The 18,205-nt window shown below is 38.5% G+C and overlaps 18 non-coding genes across 18 annotated transcripts; 9 read left to right on the forward strand and 9 right to left on the reverse strand.

The window, feature by feature from the left end:
- Positions 1 to 69: 69 nt before the first annotated feature.
- Positions 70 to 143, reverse strand: TRNAN-GUU (transfer RNA asparagine (anticodon GUU)). Its single transcript has one exon. It is a non-coding gene; the product is annotated as a tRNA-Asn (tRNA).
- A 672-nt stretch (positions 144 to 815) lies between these two features.
- On the forward strand, positions 816 to 956 carry LOC142471541 (U4 spliceosomal RNA). The gene has a single exon (XR_012789501.1). It is a non-coding gene; the product is annotated as a U4 spliceosomal RNA (small nuclear RNA).
- A 1,192-nt stretch (positions 957 to 2,148) lies between these two features.
- Positions 2,149 to 2,222, reverse strand: TRNAN-GUU (transfer RNA asparagine (anticodon GUU)). The gene has a single exon. It is a non-coding gene; the product is annotated as a tRNA-Asn (tRNA).
- Positions 2,223 to 2,894: 672 nt separating this feature from the next.
- On the forward strand, positions 2,895 to 3,035 carry LOC142471479 (U4 spliceosomal RNA). Its single transcript, XR_012789439.1, has one exon. It is a non-coding gene; the product is annotated as a U4 spliceosomal RNA (small nuclear RNA).
- A 1,204-nt stretch (positions 3,036 to 4,239) lies between these two features.
- On the reverse strand, positions 4,240 to 4,313 carry TRNAN-GUU (transfer RNA asparagine (anticodon GUU)). Its single transcript has one exon. It is a non-coding gene; the product is annotated as a tRNA-Asn (tRNA).
- A 722-nt stretch (positions 4,314 to 5,035) lies between these two features.
- Positions 5,036 to 5,176, forward strand: LOC142471553 (U4 spliceosomal RNA). Its single transcript, XR_012789513.1, has one exon. It is a non-coding gene; the product is annotated as a U4 spliceosomal RNA (small nuclear RNA).
- A 1,192-nt stretch (positions 5,177 to 6,368) lies between these two features.
- On the reverse strand, positions 6,369 to 6,442 carry TRNAN-GUU (transfer RNA asparagine (anticodon GUU)). Its single transcript has one exon. It is a non-coding gene; the product is annotated as a tRNA-Asn (tRNA).
- A 672-nt stretch (positions 6,443 to 7,114) lies between these two features.
- On the forward strand, positions 7,115 to 7,255 carry LOC142471481 (U4 spliceosomal RNA). The gene has a single exon (XR_012789441.1). It is a non-coding gene; the product is annotated as a U4 spliceosomal RNA (small nuclear RNA).
- A 1,204-nt stretch (positions 7,256 to 8,459) lies between these two features.
- On the reverse strand, positions 8,460 to 8,533 carry TRNAN-GUU (transfer RNA asparagine (anticodon GUU)). The gene has a single exon. It is a non-coding gene; the product is annotated as a tRNA-Asn (tRNA).
- Positions 8,534 to 9,255: 722 nt separating this feature from the next.
- Positions 9,256 to 9,396, forward strand: LOC142471566 (U4 spliceosomal RNA). The gene has a single exon (XR_012789525.1). It is a non-coding gene; the product is annotated as a U4 spliceosomal RNA (small nuclear RNA).
- Positions 9,397 to 10,573: 1,177 nt separating this feature from the next.
- TRNAN-GUU (transfer RNA asparagine (anticodon GUU)) lies at positions 10,574 to 10,647 on the reverse strand. The gene has a single exon. It is a non-coding gene; the product is annotated as a tRNA-Asn (tRNA).
- A 682-nt stretch (positions 10,648 to 11,329) lies between these two features.
- LOC142471480 (U4 spliceosomal RNA) lies at positions 11,330 to 11,470 on the forward strand. Its single transcript, XR_012789440.1, has one exon. It is a non-coding gene; the product is annotated as a U4 spliceosomal RNA (small nuclear RNA).
- Positions 11,471 to 12,662: 1,192 nt separating this feature from the next.
- On the reverse strand, positions 12,663 to 12,736 carry TRNAN-GUU (transfer RNA asparagine (anticodon GUU)). The gene has a single exon. It is a non-coding gene; the product is annotated as a tRNA-Asn (tRNA).
- Positions 12,737 to 13,408: 672 nt separating this feature from the next.
- On the forward strand, positions 13,409 to 13,549 carry LOC142471482 (U4 spliceosomal RNA). Its single transcript, XR_012789442.1, has one exon. It is a non-coding gene; the product is annotated as a U4 spliceosomal RNA (small nuclear RNA).
- Positions 13,550 to 14,759: 1,210 nt separating this feature from the next.
- TRNAN-GUU (transfer RNA asparagine (anticodon GUU)) lies at positions 14,760 to 14,833 on the reverse strand. Its single transcript has one exon. It is a non-coding gene; the product is annotated as a tRNA-Asn (tRNA).
- A 722-nt stretch (positions 14,834 to 15,555) lies between these two features.
- Positions 15,556 to 15,696, forward strand: LOC142471491 (U4 spliceosomal RNA). Its single transcript, XR_012789451.1, has one exon. It is a non-coding gene; the product is annotated as a U4 spliceosomal RNA (small nuclear RNA).
- A 1,185-nt stretch (positions 15,697 to 16,881) lies between these two features.
- On the reverse strand, positions 16,882 to 16,955 carry TRNAN-GUU (transfer RNA asparagine (anticodon GUU)). The gene has a single exon. It is a non-coding gene; the product is annotated as a tRNA-Asn (tRNA).
- Positions 16,956 to 17,627: 672 nt separating this feature from the next.
- LOC142471503 (U4 spliceosomal RNA) lies at positions 17,628 to 17,768 on the forward strand. Its single transcript, XR_012789462.1, has one exon. It is a non-coding gene; the product is annotated as a U4 spliceosomal RNA (small nuclear RNA).
- Positions 17,769 to 18,205: the final 437 nt, after the last annotated feature.

Genomic DNA, 18,205 nt, shown 5'->3' on the forward strand with positions numbered 1-18,205 from the left:
GCTTTTTCCAGGCTACTTGATTCCATGGGCAGAACAAGTGAAGAAAAGAGATGTCAGGTGGAAAACAGACGTCCCTGGGTGGGCTTGAACCACCAACCTTTCGGTTAACAGCCGAACGCGCTAACCAATTGCGCCACAGAGACCTTGGGCATTTTGTTGAAAGTAGTGATAATAATGTTCCCAATTCACTAACATTCACTAACATTCACTAACATTCACTAACCATGTTGATGATATATTTCCCTACCAAACCTACAATGAATGAGTCCCTACTATCGGTATGAAGAGTGTGTATATCTCATATGATCTCGTTTGTGTTTAGAGGGGGTTACCCACCCGGTCCTGAAGATTGACATATATCAAAGCAAGTACATGCCATATCCCTGAGCCACTGAAGTTGGTCATTTGATCTGTACGGATTTTATTTTTGAAGTCTAAATGTATGACTTTCACATTTGACATGAATATCACTGCGAGAAAACTTTTCTTTTTCATATGAAATCATCTTTTCGAGTAACTTCCACTATGTTTGAAATAGCAATATTCAACAAAAATGGTTATTTCACAGTCAGGTCACTGGTGAGAGAGGAGATATCATGTATTTGGTCCCAAATACACCTCTGGCTGAAGCGTTTGCATGCAGATACACTGCAGTGGTAGTTTGTGGAACTGCAAGAGAGTCTTTCTAGTTGACAGTTGAATTAGCATATTAACTCCCACAATCCATAGCACTGAACTCATTTCTGCATTATGGCTAGCCACCAGTGTAATGAGGGCTTCATGTGAGCTGGTGGTTACTAAACCAGTAGAAAATTAACTTTGCGCAGTGGCAGTATCATAGCCAATGAGGTTTATCCGAGGCGTGATTATTGCTAGTTGAAAACTTTTCCCAATACCCCGCTGTGATGACTTGCAATATAGTCAGCATTAGCAATTTTTGACAGTCTCACGAGAGACTGATCTTTGAGTCTAAATATAGATTATGCCATTGTTTAGGAAATGATGTCAAGCTGGAACCAAGCAAGCTGATAACCTACCCCCTAAAATGCAAAGTAACACTAACAACATCTTTAAATGCCCTTATGGAGTATGCAGCAAGGAAAACAATTGGCCTAACATTTATGGGAGACTGGACGGATGACTGTGCTCCTCCTCCCTTTACAAGTGGACTGCTGCTGGTAAAACTATTGGCCTAACGTGTTTATATATATATATATATATATATTTAGATATGGAAAACAAGAGAACAAATCCTGCTCTCCTACCAATTGGGCCTCAAATATACTCGTGTCATGTTTACATTTATTTACAAGCCAAGTCTGTGTGACAAAGGAGACATTTGGTTGCATTTTTTGATCAAAACATGATTCAAGCCTGCCCACCTCATCAAGGTCTTGAGCAAAAACCTAAACCGGAATATATGTCATTTCTTAATGTCCTATGGACTAAACTCTGTGAGATATGTGAAAATGCCCTGGCATGAAAATGAAAAATATAGCAGGAGCCCCTGGAATAAGTATGCGTTGTCAAATAATTCAAGAATAATTGTTATGGCACAGTCAGGCTTTCAGGTCAAACCAATTAAACACATGCCTAATTATGAAACTAGTGTCATATATAAGGATATGTTAGAGTACTGAGTGTTATCACATGATTGCAGGTATTAACTGTTAACGCATCTTTCTATCTTTAATTTGACATATCTAGCACATGTGAGGCAATCTTAGGTTTGAAATAATTGGACGCTCTCAATGACCACACTCGACCTATTGTCCCAAGATGTTAGCAATCACATCTTGGTTTGCAGATCATCCTGTGCTCTTCACTAGGATTCATCTATCACCAAATATTTGTCTTTCCACCACAACAGAAGCAGTATTCATATAGTTCTTGTTCTGACATGACGTTTCTCAAGCAACTTCACTTCATAGATAGCAACATTGATGAATAGAAAAAGAAGTCTTTGGTTGCGTGCATGAAACGACAATTAGTCAGCAGACATTCTATTTCCAAATATCTTATTAAATGTCTTGAAGGAGATAAGTGGGTATAATATAAACAGGGATGTGAATGTTTTCAGCTTTTTCCAGGCTACTTGATTCCATGGGCAGAACAAGTGAAGAAAAGAGATGTCAGGTGGAAAACAGACGTCCCTGGGTGGGCTTGAACCACCAACCTTTCGGTTAACAGCCGAACGCGCTAACCAATTGCGCCACAGAGACCTTGGGCATTTTGTTGAAAGTAGTGATAATAATGTTCCCAATTCACTAACATTCACTAACATTCACTAACATTCACTAACCATGTTGATGATATATTTCCCTACCAAACCTACAATGAATGAGTCCCTACTATCGGTATGAAGAGTGTGTATATCTCATATGATCTCGTTTGTGTTTAGAGGGGGTTACCCACCCGGTCCTGAAGATTGACATATATCAAAGCAAGTACATGCCATATCCCTGAGCCACTGAAGTTGGTCATTTGATGTATACGGATTTTATTTTTGAAGTCTAAATGTATGACTTTCACATTTGACATGAATATCACTGCAATCAAACTTTTCTTTTTCATATGAAATCATCTTTTCGAGTAACTTCCACTATGTTTGAAATAGCAATATTCAACAAAAATGGTTATTTCACAGTCAGGTCACTGGTGAGAGAGGAGATATCATTTATTTGGTCCCAAATACACCTCTGGCTGAAGCGTTTGCATGCAGATACACTGCAGTGGTTGTTTGTGGAACTGCAAGAGAGTCTTTCTAGTTGACAGTTGAATTAGCATATTAACTCCCACAATCCATAGCACTGAACTCATTCCTGCATTATGGCTAGCCACCAGTGTAATGAGGGCTTCATGTGAGCTGGTGGTTACTAAACCAGTAGAAAGTTAACTTTGCGCAGTGGCAGTATCATAGCCAATGAGGTTTAGCCGAGGCGTGATTATTGCTAGTTGAAAACTTTTCCCAATACCCCGCTGTGATGATTTGCAATATAGTCAGCATTAGCAATTTTTGACAGTCTCACGAGAGACTGATCTTTGAGTCTAAATATAGATTGTGCCATTGTTTAGGAAATGATGTCAAGCTGGAACCAAGTAAGCTGATAACCTACCCTCTAAAATGCAAAGTAACACTAACAACATCATTAAATGCCCTTATGGAGTATGCAGCAAGGAAAACAATTGGCCTAACATTTATGGGAGACTGGACGGATGACCGTGCTCCTCCTCCCTTTACAAGTGGACTGCTGCTGGTAAAACTATTGGCCTAACGTGTCTTTATATATATATATATATATATATATATATATATATAGATATGGAAAACAAGAGAACAAATCCTGCTCTCCTACCAATTGGGCCTCAAATATACTCGTGTCATGTTTACATTTATTTACAAGCCAAGTCTGTGTGACAAAGGAGACATTTGGTTGCATCTTTTGATCAAAACATGATTCATGCCTGCCCACCTCATCAAGGTCTTGAGCAAGAACCTAAACCGGAATATATGTCATTTCTTAATGTCCTGTGGACTAAACTCTGTGAGATATGTGAAAATGCCCTGACATAAAAATGAAAAATATAGGAGGAGCCCCTGGAATAAGTATGCATTGTCAAATAATTCAAGAATAATTGTTATGGCACAGTCAGGCTTTCAGGTCAAACCAATTAAACATATGCCTAATTATAAAACTAGTGTCATATATAAGGATATGTTAGAGTACTGAGTGTTATCACATGATTGCAGGTATTAACTGTTAACGCATCTTTCTATCTTTAATTTGGCATATCTAGCACATGTGAGGCAATCTTAGGTTTGAAATAATTGGACGCTCTCAATGACCACACTCGACCTATTGTCCCAAGATGTTAGCAATCACATCTTGGTTTGCAGATCATCCTGTGCTCTTCACTAGGATTCATCTATCACCAAATATTTGTCTTTCCACCACAACAGAAGCAGTATTCATATAGTTCTTGTTCTGACATGACGTTTCTCAAGCAACTTCACTTCATAGATAGCAACATTGATGAATAGAAAAAGAAGTCTTTGGTTGCGTGCATGAAACGACAATTAGTCAGCAGACATTCTATTTTCAAATATCTTATTAAATGTCTTGTAGGAGATAAGTGGGTATAATATAATCAGGGATGTGAATGTTTTCAGCTTTTTCCATGCTACTTGATCCCATGGGCAGAACAAGTGAAGAAAAGAGATGTGAGGTGGAAAACAGACGTCCCTGGGTGGGCTTGAACCACCAACCTTTCGGTTAACAGCCGAACGCGCTAACCAATTGCGCCACAGAGACCTTGGGCATTGTGTTGAAAATGTTGATAATAATGTTCCAAATTCACTAACATTCACTAACATTCACTAACATTCACTAACATTCACTAACATTCACTAACATTCACTAACATTCACTAACATTCACTAACCATGTTGATGATATATTTCCCTACCAAACCTACAATGAATGAGTCCCTACTATCGGCATGAAGAGTGTGTATATCTCATATGATCTCGTTTGTGTTTAGAGGGGGTTACCCACCCGGTCCTGAAGATTGACATATATAAAAGCAAGTACATGCCATATCCCTGAGCCACTGAAGTTGGTCATTTGATCTGTACGGATTTTATTTTTGAAGTCTAAATGTATGACTTTCACATTTGACATGAATATCACTGCGAGAAAACTTTTCTTTTTCATATGAAATCATCTTTTCGAGTAACTTCCACTATGTTTGAAATAGCAATATTCAACAAAAATGGTTATTTCACAGTCAGGTCACTGGTGAGAGAGGAGATATCATGTATTTGGTCCCAAATACACCTCTGGCTGAAGCGTTTGCATGCAGATACACTGCAGTGGTAGTTTGTGGAACTGCAAGAGAGTCTTTCTAGTTGACAGTTGAATTAGCATATTAACTCCCACAATCCATAGCACTGAACTCATTTCTGCATTATGGCTAGCCACCAGTGTAATGAGGGCTTCATGTGAGCTGGTGGTTACTAAACCAGTAGAAAATTAACTTTGCGCAGTGGCAGTATCATAGCCAATGAGGTTTATCCGAGGCGTGATTATTGCTAGTTGAAAACTTTTCCCAATACCCCGCTGTGATGACTTGCAATATAGTCAGCATTAGCAATTTTTGACAGTCTCACGAGAGACTGATCTTTGAGTCTAAATATAGATTATGCCATTGTTTAGGAAATGATGTCAAGCTGGAACCAAGCAAGCTGATAACCTACCCCCTAAAATGCAAAGTAACACTAACAACATCTTTAAATGCCCTTATGGAGTATGCAGCAAGGAAAACAATTGGCCTAACATTTATGGGAGACTGGACGGATGACTGTGCTCCTCCTCCCTTTACAAGTGGACTGCTGCTGGTAAAACTATTGGCCTAACGTGTTTATATATATATATATATATATATTTAGATATGGAAAACAAGAGAACAAATCCTGCTCTCCTACCAATTGGGCCTCAAATATACTCGTGTCATGTTTACATTTATTTACAAGCCAAGTCTGTGTGACAAAGGAGACATTTGGTTGCATTTTTTGATCAAAACATGATTCAAGCCTGCCCACCTCATCAAGGTCTTGAGCAAAAACCTAAACCGGAATATATGTCATTTCTTAATGTCCTATGGACTAAACTCTGTGAGATATGTGAAAATGCCCTGGCATGAAAATGAAAAATATAGCAGGAGCCCCTGGAATAAGTATGCGTTGTCAAATAATTCAAGAATAATTGTTATGGCACAGTCAGGCTTTCAGGTCAAACCAATTAAACACATGCCTAATTATGAAACTAGTGTCATATATAAGGATATGTTAGAGTACTGAGTGTTATCACATGATTGCAGGTATTAACTGTTAACGCATCTTTCTATCTTTAATTTGACATATCTAGCACATGTGAGGCAATCTTAGGTTTGAAATAATTGGACGCTCTCAATGACCACACTCGACCTATTGTCCCAAGATGTTAGCAATCACATCTTGGTTTGCAGATCATCCTGTGCTCTTCACTAGGATTCATCTATCACCAAATATTTGTCTTTCCACCACAACAGAAGCAGTATTCATATAGTTCTTGTTCTGACATGACGTTTCTCAAGCAACTTCACTTCATAGATAGCAACATTGATGAATAGAAAAAGAAGTCTTTGGTTGCGTGCATGAAACGACAATTAGTCAGCAGACATTCTATTTCCAAATATCTTATTAAATGTCTTGAAGGAGATAAGTGGGTATAATATAAACAGGGATGTGAATGTTTTCAGCTTTTTCCAGGCTACTTGATTCCATGGGCAGAACAAGTGAAGAAAAGAGATGTCAGGTGGAAAACAGACGTCCCTGGGTGGGCTTGAACCACCAACCTTTCGGTTAACAGCCGAACGCGCTAACCAATTGCGCCACAGAGACCTTGGGCATTTTGTTGAAAGTAGTGATAATAATGTTCCCAATTCACTAACATTCACTAACATTCACTAACATTCACTAACCATGTTGATGATATATTTCCCTACCAAACCTACAATGAATGAGTCCCTACTATCGGTATGAAGAGTGTGTATATCTCATATGATCTCGTTTGTGTTTAGAGGGGGTTACCCACCCGGTCCTGAAGATTGACATATATCAAAGCAAGTACATGCCATATCCCTGAGCCACTGAAGTTGGTCATTTGATGTATACGGATTTTATTTTTGAAGTCTAAATGTATGACTTTCACATTTGACATGAATATCACTGCAATCAAACTTTTCTTTTTCATATGAAATCATCTTTTCGAGTAACTTCCACTATGTTTGAAATAGCAATATTCAACAAAAATGGTTATTTCACAGTCAGGTCACTGGTGAGAGAGGAGATATCATTTATTTGGTCCCAAATACACCTCTGGCTGAAGCGTTTGCATGCAGATACACTGCAGTGGTTGTTTGTGGAACTGCAAGAGAGTCTTTCTAGTTGACAGTTGAATTAGCATATTAACTCCCACAATCCATAGCACTGAACTCATTCCTGCATTATGGCTAGCCACCAGTGTAATGAGGGCTTCATGTGAGCTGGTGGTTACTAAACCAGTAGAAAGTTAACTTTGCGCAGTGGCAGTATCATAGCCAATGAGGTTTAGCCGAGGCGTGATTATTGCTAGTTGAAAACTTTTCCCAATACCCCGCTGTGATGATTTGCAATATAGTCAGCATTAGCAATTTTTGACAGTCTCACGAGAGACTGATCTTTGAGTCTAAATATAGATTGTGCCATTGTTTAGGAAATGATGTCAAGCTGGAACCAAGTAAGCTGATAACCTACCCTCTAAAATGCAAAGTAACACTAACAACATCATTAAATGCCCTTATGGAGTATGCAGCAAGGAAAACAATTGGCCTAACATTTATGGGAGACTGGACGGATGACCGTGCTCCTCCTCCCTTTACAAGTGGACTGCTGCTGGTAAAACTATTGGCCTAACGTGTCTTTATATATATATATATATATATATATATATATATATAGATATGGAAAACAAGAGAACAAATCCTGCTCTCCTACCAATTGGGCCTCAAATATACTCGTGTCATGTTTACATTTATTTACAAGCCAAGTCTGTGTGACAAAGGAGACATTTGGTTGCATCTTTTGATCAAAACATGATTCATGCCTGCCCACCTCATCAAGGTCTTGAGCAAGAACCTAAACCGGAATATATGTCATTTCTTAATGTCCTGTGGACTAAACTCTGTGAGATATGTGAAAATGCCCTGACATAAAAATGAAAAATATAGGAGGAGCCCCTGGAATAAGTATGCATTGTCAAATAATTCAAGAATAATTGTTATGGCACAGTCAGGCTTTCAGGTCAAACCAATTAAACATATGCCTAATTATAAAACTAGTGTCATATATAAGGATATGTTAGAGTACTGAGTGTTATCACATGATTGCAGGTATTAACTGTTAACGCATCTTTCTATCTTTAATTTGGCATATCTAGCACATGTGAGGCAATCTTAGGTTTGAAATAATTGGACGCTCTCAATGACCACACTCGACCTATTGTCCCAAGATGTTAGCAATCACATCTTGGTTTGCAGATCATCCTGTGCTCTTCACTAGGATTCATCTATCACCAAATATTTGTCTTTCCACCACAACAGAAGCAGTATTCATATAGTTCTTGTTCTGACATGACGTTTCTCAAGCAACTTCACTTCATAGATAGCAACATTGATGAATAGAAAAAGAAGTCTTTGGTTGCGTGCATGAAACGACAATTAGTCAGCAGACATTCTATTTTCAAATATCTTATTAAATGTCTTGTAGGAGATAAGTGGGTATAATATAATCAGGGATGTGAATGTTTTCAGCTTTTTCCATGCTACTTGATCCCATGGGCAGAACAAGTGAAGAAAAGAGATGTGAGGTGGAAAACAGACGTCCCTGGGTGGGCTTGAACCACCAACCTTTCGGTTAACAGCCGAACGCGCTAACCAATTGCGCCACAGAGACCTTGGGCATTGTGTTGAAAATGTTGATAATAATGTTCCAAATTCACTAACATTCACTAACATTCACTAACATTCACTAACATTCACTAACATTCACTAACATTCACTAACATTCACTAACATTCACTAACCATGTTGATGATATATTTCCCTACCAAACCTACAATGAATGAGTCCCTACTATCGGCATGAAGAGTGTGTATATCTCATATGATCTCGTTTGTGTTTAGAGGGGGTTACCCACCCGGTCCTGAAGATTGACATATATAAAACCAAGTACATGCCATATCCCTGAGCTACTGAAGTTGGTCATTTGATCTGTACGGATTTTATTTTTGAAGTCTAAATGTATGACTTTCACTTTTGACATGAATATCACTGCAATCAAACTTTTCTTTTTCATATGAAATCATCTTTTCGAGTAACTTCCACTATGTTTGAAATAGCAATATTCAACAAAAATGGTTATTTCACAGTCAGGTCACTGGTGAGAGAGGAGATATCATGTATTTGGTCCCAAATACACCTCTGGCTGAAGCGTTTGCATGCAGATACACTGCAGTGGTTGTTTGTGGAACTGCAAGAGAGTCTTTCTAGTTGACAGTTGAATTAGCATATTAACTCCCACAATCCATAGCACTGAACTCATTTCTGCATTATGGCTAGCCACCAGTGTAATGAGGGCTTCATGTGAGCTGGTGGTTACTAAACCAGTAGAAAGTTAACTTTGCGCAGTGGCAGTATCATAGCCAATGAGGTTTATCCGAGGCGTGATTATTGCTAGTTGAAAACTTTTCCCAATACCCCGCTGTGATGACTTGCAATATAGTCAGCATTAGCAATTTTTGACAGTCTCACGAGAGACTGATCTTTGAGTCTAAATATAGATTATGCTATTGTTTAGGAAATGATGTCAAGCTGGTAACCTATCCCCTAAAATGCAGAGTAACACTAACAACATCATTAAATGCACTTATGGAGTATGCAGCAAGGAAAGCAATTGGCCTAACATTTGTGGGAGACTGGATGGATGACCGCGTTCCTCCTCCCTTTACAAGTGGACTGCTGCTGCTGGTAAAACCATTGACCTAATGTTTGTTTTTATATATATATATATATATATATATATATATATGGAAAACAAGAGAACAAATCCTGCTCTCCTACCAATTGGGCCTCAAATATACTCGTGTCATGTTTACATTTGTTTACAAGCCAAGTCTGTGTGACAAAGGAGACATTTGGTTGCATCTTTTGATCAAAACATGATTCAAGCCTGCCCACCTCATCAAGGTCTTGAGCAAAAACCTAAACCGGAATATATGTCATTTCTTAATGTCCTATGGACTAAACTCTGTGAGATATGTGAAAATGCCCTGGCATGAAAATGAAAAATATAGGAGGAGCCCCTGGAATAAGTATGCGTTGTCAAATAATTCAAGAATAATTGTTATGGCACAGTCAGGCTTTCAGGTCAAACCAATGCCTAATTATGAAACTAGTGTCATATATAAGGATATGTTAGAGTACTGAGTGTTATCACATGATTGCAGGTATTAACTGTTAACGCATCTTTCTATCTTTAATTTGACATATCTAGCACATGTGAGGCAATCTTAGGTTTGAAATAATTGGACGCTCTCAATGACCACACTCGACCTATTGTCCCAAGATGTTAGCAATCACATCTTGGTTTGCAGATCATCCTGTGCTCTTCACTAGGATTCATCTATCACCAAATATTTGTCTTTCCACCACAACAGAAGCAGTATTCATATAGTTCTTGTTCTGACATGACGTTTCTCAAGCAACTTCACTTCATAGATAGCAACATTGATGAATAGAAAAAGAAGTCTTTGGTTGCGTGCATGAAACGACAATTAGTCAGCAGACATTCTATTTCCAAATATCTTATTAAATGTCTTGAAGGAGATAAGTGGGTATAATATAAACAGGGATGTGAATGTTTTCAGCTTTTTCCAGGCTACTTGATTCCATGGGCAGAACAAGTGAAGAAAAGAGATGTCAGGTGGAAAACAGACGTCCCTGGGTGGGCTTGAACCACCAACCTTTCGGTTAACAGCCGAACGCGCTAACCAATTGCGCCACAGAGACCTTGGGCATTTTGTTGAAAGTAGTGATAATAATGTTCCCAATTCACTAACATTCACTAACATTCACTAACATTCACTAACATTCACTAACCATGTTGATGATATATTTCCCTACCAAACCTACAATGAATGAGTCCCTACTATCGGTATGAAGAGTGTGTATATCTCATATGATCTCGTTTGTGTTTAGAGGGGGTTACCCACCCGGTCCTGAAGATTGACATATATCAAAGCAAGTACATGCCATATCCCTGAGCCACTGAAGTTGGTCATTTGATCTGTACGGATTTTATTTTTGAAGTCTAAATGTATGACTTTCACATTTGACATGAATATCACTGCGAGAAAACTTTTCTTTTTCATATGAAATCATCTTTTCGAGTAACTTCCACTATGTTTGAAATAGCAATATTCAACAAAAATGGTTATTTCACAGTCAGGTCACTGGTGAGAGAGGAGATATCATGTATTTGGTCCCAAATACACCTCTGGCTGAAGCGTTTGCATGCAGATACACTGCAGTGGTAGTTTGTGGAACTGCAAGAGAGTCTTTCTAGTTGACAGTTGAATTAGCATATTAACTCCCACAATCCATAGCACTGAACTCATTTCTGCATTATGGCTAGCCACCAGTGTAATGAGGGCTTCATGTGAGCTGGTGGTTACTAAACCAGTAGAAAATTAACTTTGCGCAGTGGCAGTATCATAGCCAATGAGGTTTATCCGAGGCGTGATTATTGCTAGTTGAAAACTTTTCCCAATACCCCGCTGTGATGACTTGCAATATAGTCAGCATTAGCAATTTTTGACAGTCTCACGAGAGACTGATCTTTGAGTCTAAATATAGATTATGCCATTGTTTAGGAAATGATGTCAAGCTGGAACCAAGCAAGCTGATAACCTACCCCCTAAAATGCAAAGTAACACTAACAACATCTTTAAATGCCCTTATGGAGTATGCAGCAAGGAAAACAATTGGCCTAACATTTATGGGAGACTGGACGGATGACTGTGCTCCTCCTCCCTTTACAAGTGGACTGCTGCTGGTAAAACTATTGGCCTAACGTGTTTATATATATATATATATATATATTTAGATATGGAAAACAAGAGAACAAATCCTGCTCTCCTACCAATTGGGCCTCAAATATACTCGTGTCATGTTTACATTTATTTACAAGCCAAGTCTGTGTGACAAAGGAGACATTTGGTTGCATTTTTTGATCAAAACATGATTCAAGCCTGCCCACCTCATCAAGGTCTTGAGCAAAAACCTAAACCGGAATATATGTCATTTCTTAATGTCCTATGGACTAAACTCTGTGAGATATGTGAAAATGCCCTGGCATGAAAATGAAAAATATAGCAGGAGCCCCTGGAATAAGTATGCGTTGTCAAATAATTCAAGAATAATTGTTATGGCACAGTCAGGCTTTCAGGTCAAACCAATTAAACACATGCCTAATTATGAAACTAGTGTCATATATAAGGATATGTTAGAGTACTGAGTGTTATCACATGATTGCAGGTATTAACTGTTAACGCATCTTTCTATCTTTAATTTGACATATCTAGCACATGTGAGGCAATCTTAGGTTTGAAATAATTGGACGCTCTCAATGACCACACTCGACCTATTGTCCCAAGATGTTAGCAATCACATCTTGGTTTGCAGATCATCCTGTGCTCTTCACTAGGATTCATCTATCACCAAATATTTGTCTTTCCACCACAACAGAAGCAGTATTCATATAGTTCTTGTTCTGACATGACGTTTCTCAAGCAACTTCACTTCATAGATAGCAACATTGATGAATAGAAAAAGAAGTCTTTGGTTGCGTGCATGAAACGACAATTAGTCAGCAGACATTCTATTTCCAAATATCTTATTAAATGTCTTGAAGGAGATAAGTGGGTATAATATAAACAGGGATGTGAATGTTTTCAGCTTTTTCCAGGCTACTTGATTCCATGGGCAGAACAAGTGAAGAAAAGAGATGTCAGGTGGAAAACAGACGTCCCTGGGTGGGCTTGAACCACCAACCTTTCGGTTAACAGCCGAACGCGCTAACCAATTGCGCCACAGAGACCTTGGGCATTTTGTTGAAAGTAGTGATAATAATGTTCCCAATTCACTAACATTCACTAACATTCACTAACATTCACTAACCATGTTGATGATATATTTCCCTACCAAACCTACAATGAATGAGTCCCTACTATCGGTATGAAGAGTGTGTATATCTCATATGATCTCGTTTGTGTTTAGAGGGGGTTACCCACCCGGTCCTGAAGATTGACATATATCAAAGCAAGTACATGCCATATCCCTGAGCCACTGAAGTTGGTCATTTGATGTATACGGATTTTATTTTTGAAGTCTAAATGTATGACTTTCACATTTGACATGAATATCACTGCAATCAAACTTTTCTTTTTCATATGAAATCATCTTTTCGAGTAACTTCCACTATGTTTGAAATAGCAATATTCAACAAAAATGGTTATTTCACAGTCAGGTCACTGGTGAGAGAGGAGATATCATTTATTTGGTCCCAAATACACCTCTGGCTGAAGCGTTTGCATGCAGATACACTGCAGTGGTTGTTTGTGGAACTGCAAGAGAGTCTTTCTAGTTGACAGTTGAATTAGCATATTAACTCCCACAATCCATAGCACTGAACTCATTCCTGCATTATGGCTAGCCACCAGTGTAATGAGGGCTTCATGTGAGCTGGTGGTTACTAAACCAGTAGAAAGTTAACTTTGCGCAGTGGCAGTATCATAGCCAATGAGGTTTAGCCGAGGCGTGATTATTGCTAGTTGAAAACTTTTCCCAATACCCCGCTGTGATGATTTGCAATATAGTCAGCATTAGCAATTTTTGACAGTCTCACGAGAGACTGATCTTTGAGTCTAAATATAGATTGTGCCATTGTTTAGGAAATGATGTCAAGCTGGAACCAAGTAAGCTGATAACCTACCCTCTAAAATGCAAAGTAACACTAACAACATCATTAAATGCCCTTATGGAGTATGCAGCAAGGAAAACAATTGGCCTAACATTTATGGGAGACTGGACGGATGACCGTGCTCCTCCTCCCTTTACAAGTGGACTGCTGCTGGTAAAACTATTGGCCTAACGTGTCTTTATATATATATATATATATATATATATATATATATATATATAGATATGGAAAACAAGAGAACAAATCCTGCTCTCCTACCAATTGGGCCTCAAATATACTCGTGTCATGTTTACATTTATTTACAAGCCAAGTCTGTGTGACAAAGGAGACATTTGGTTGCATCTTTTGATCAAAACATGATTCATGCCTGCCCACCTCATCAAGGTCTTGAGCAAGAACCTAAACCGGAATATATGTCATTTCTTAATGTCCTGTGGACTAAACTCTGTGAGATATGTGAAAATGCCCTGACATAAAAATGAAAAATATAGGAGGAGCCCCTGGAATAAGTATGCATTGTCAAATAATTCAAGAATAATTGTTATGGCACAGTCAGGCTTTCAGGTCAAACCAATTAAACATATGCCTAATTATAAAACTAGTGTCATATATAAGGATATGTTAGAGTACTGAGTGTTATCACATGATTGCAGGTATTAACTGTTAACGCATCTTTCTATCTTTAATTTGGCATATCTAGCACATGTGAGGCAATCTTAGGTTTGAAATAATTGGACGCTCTCAATGACCACACTCGACCTATTGTCCCAAGATGTTAGCAATCACATCTTGGTTTGCAGATCATCCTGTGCTCTTCACTAGGATTCATCTATCACCAAATATTTGTCTTTCCACCACAACAGAAGCAGTATTCATATAGTTCTTGTTCTGACATGACGTTTCTCAAGCAACTTCACTTCATAGATAGCAACATTGATGAATAGAAAAAGAAGTCTTTGGTTGCGTGCATGAAACGACAATTAGTCAGCAGACATTCTATTTTCAAATATCTTATTAAATGTCTTGTAGGAGATAAGTGGGTATAATATAATCAGGGATGTGAATGTTTTCAGCTTTTTCCATGCTACTTGATCCCATGGGCAGAACAAGTGAAGAAAAGAGATGTGAGGTGGAAAACAGACGTCCCTGGGTGGGCTTGAACCACCAACCTTTCGGTTAACAGCCGAACGCGCTAACCAATTGCGCCACAGAGACCTTGGGCATTGTGTTGAAAATGTTGATAATAATGTTCCAAATTCACTAACATTCACTAACATTCACTAACATTCACTAACATTCACTAACATTCACTAACATTCACTAACATTCACTAACATTCACTAACCATGTTGATGATATATTTCCCTACCAAACCTACAATGAATGAGTCCCTACTATCGGCATGAAGAGTGTGTATATCTCATATGATCTCGTTTGTGTTTAGAGGGGGTTACCCACCCGGTCCTGAAGATTGACATATATAAAAGCAAGTACATGCCATATCCCTGAGCCACTGAAGTTGGTCATTTGATCTGTACGGATTTTATTTTTGAAGTCTAAATGTATGACTTTCACATTTGACATGAATATCACTGCGAGAAAACTTTTCTTTTTCATATGAAATCATCTTTTCGAGTAACTTCCACTATGTTTGAAATAGCAATATTCAACAAAAATGGTTATTTCACAGTCAGGTCACTGGTGAGAGAGGAGATATCATGTATTTGGTCCCAAATACACCTCTGGCTGAAGCGTTTGCATGCAGATACACTGCAGTGGTAGTTTGTGGAACTGCAAGAGAGTCTTTCTAGTTGACAGTTGAATTAGCATATTAACTCCCACAATCCATAGCACTGAACTCATTTCTGCATTATGGCTAGCCACCAGTGTAATGAGGGCTTCATGTGAGCTGGTGGTTACTAAACCAGTAGAAAGTTAACTTTGCGCAGTGGCAGTATCATAGCCAATGAGGTTTATCCGAGGCGTGATTATTGCTAGTTGAAAACTTTTCCCAATACCCCGCTGTGATGACTTGCAATATAGTCAGCATTAGCAATTTTTGACAGTCTCACGAGAGACTGATCTTTGAGTCTAAATATAGATTATGCCATTGTTTAGGAAATGATGTCAAGCTGGAACCAAGCAAGCTGATAACCTACCCCCTAAAATGCAAAGTAACACTAACAACATCATTAAATGCCCTTATGGAGTATGCAGCAAGGAAAACAATTGGCCTAACATTTATGGGAGACTGGACGGATGACCGCGCTCCTCCTCCCTTTACAAGTGGAATGCTGCTGGTAAAACTATTGGCCTAACGTGTGTTTATATATATATATATATAGATAGATAGATATGGAAAACAAGAGAACAAATCCTGCTCTCCTACCAATTGGGCCTCAAATATACTCGTGTCATGTTTACATTTATTTACAAGCCAAGTCTGTGTGACAAAGGAGACATTTGGTTGCATTTTTTGATCAAAACATGATTCAAGCCTGCCCACCTCATCAAGGTCTTGAGCAAAAACCTAAACCGGAATATATGTCATTTCTTAATGTCCTATGGACTAAACTCTGTGAGATATGTGAAAATGCCCTGGCATGAAAATGAAAAATATAGGAGGAGCCCCTGGAATAAGTATGCGTTGTCAAATAATTCAAGAATAATTGTTATGGCACAGTCAGGCTTTCAGGTCAAACCAATGCCTAATTATGAAACTAGTGTCATATATAAGGATATGTTAGAGTACTGAGTGTTATCACATGATTGCAGGTATTAACTGTTAACGCATCTTTCTATCTTTAATTTGACATATCTAGCACATGTGAGGCAATCTTAGGTTTGAAATAATTGGACGCTCTCAATGACCACACTCGACCTATTGTCCCAAGATGTTAGCAATCACATCTTGGTTTGCAGATCATCCTGTGCTCTTCACTAGGATTCATCTATCACCAAATATTTGTCTTTCCACCACAACAGAAGCAGTATTCATATAGTTCTTGTTCTGACATGACGTTTCTCAAGCAACTTCACTTCATAGATAGCAACATTGATGAATAGAAAAAGAAGTCTTTGGTTGCGTGCATGAAACGACAATTAGTCAGCAGACATTCTATTTCCAAATATCTTATTAAATGTCTTGAAGGAGATAAGTGGGTATAATATAAACAGGGATGTGAATGTTTTCAGCTTTTTCCAGGCTACTTGATTCCATGGGCAGAACAAGTGAAGAAAAGAGATGTCAGGTGGAAAACAGACGTCCCTGGGTGGGCTTGAACCACCAACCTTTCGGTTAACAGCCGAACGCGCTAACCAATTGCGCCACAGAGACCTTGGGCATTTTGTTGAAAGTAGTGATAATAATGTTCCCAATTCACTAACATTCACTAACATTCACTAACATTCACTAACCATGTTGATGATATATTTCCCTACCAAACCTACAATGAATGAGTCCCTACTATCGGTATGAAGAGTGTGTATATCTCATATGATCTCGTTTGTGTTTAGAGGGGGTTACCCACCCGGTCCTGAAGATTGACATATATCAAAGCAAGTACATGCCATATCCCTGAGCCACTGAAGTTGGTCATTTGATCTGTACGGATTTTATTTTTGAAGTCTAAATGTATGACTTTCACATTTGACATGAATATCACTGCGAGAAAACTTTTCTTTTTCATATGAAATCATCTTTTCGAGTAACTTCCACTATGTTTGAAATAGCAATATTCAACAAAAATGGTTATTTCACAGTCAGGTCACTGGTGAGAGAGGAGATATCATGTATTTGGTCCCAAATACACCTCTGGCTGAAGCGTTTGCATGCAGATACACTGCAGTGGTAGTTTGTGGAACTGCAAGAGAGTCTTTCTAGTTGACAGTTGAATTAGCATATTAACTCCCACAATCCATAGCACTGAACTCATTTCTGCATTATGGCTAGCCACCAGTGTAATGAGGGCTTCATGTGAGCTGGTGGTTACTAAACCAGTAGAAAGTTAACTTTGCGCAGTGGCAGTATCATAGCCAATGAGGTTTATCCGAGGCGTGATTATTGCTAGTTGAAAACTTTTCCCAATACCCCGCTGTGATGACTTGCAATATAGTCAGCATTAGCAATTTTTGACAGTCTCACGAGAGACTGATCTTTGAGTCTAAATATAGATTATGCCATTGTTTAGGAAATGATGTCAAGCTGGAACCAAGCAAGCTGATAACCTACCCCCTAAAATGCAAAGTAACACTAACAACATCTTTAAATGCCCTTATGGAGTATGCAGCAAGGAAAACAATTGGCCTAACATTTATGGGAGACTGGACGGATGACTGTGCTCCTCCTCCCTTTACAAGTGGACTGCTGCTGGTAAAACTATTGGCCTAACGTGTTTATATATATATATATATATATATATATATATTTAGATATGGAAAACAAGAGAACAAATCCTGCTCTCCTACCAATTGGGCCTCAAATATACTCGTGTCATGTTTACATTTATTTACAAGCCAAGTCTGTGTGACAAAGGAGACATTTGGTTGCATTTTTTGATCAAAACATGATTCAAGCCTGCCCACCTC

This window comes from Ascaphus truei, chromosome 20 (assembly GCF_040206685.1).
Source record: "Ascaphus truei isolate aAscTru1 chromosome 20, aAscTru1.hap1, whole genome shotgun sequence".
NCBI lineage: Eukaryota > Metazoa > Chordata > Amphibia > Anura > Ascaphidae > Ascaphus > Ascaphus truei.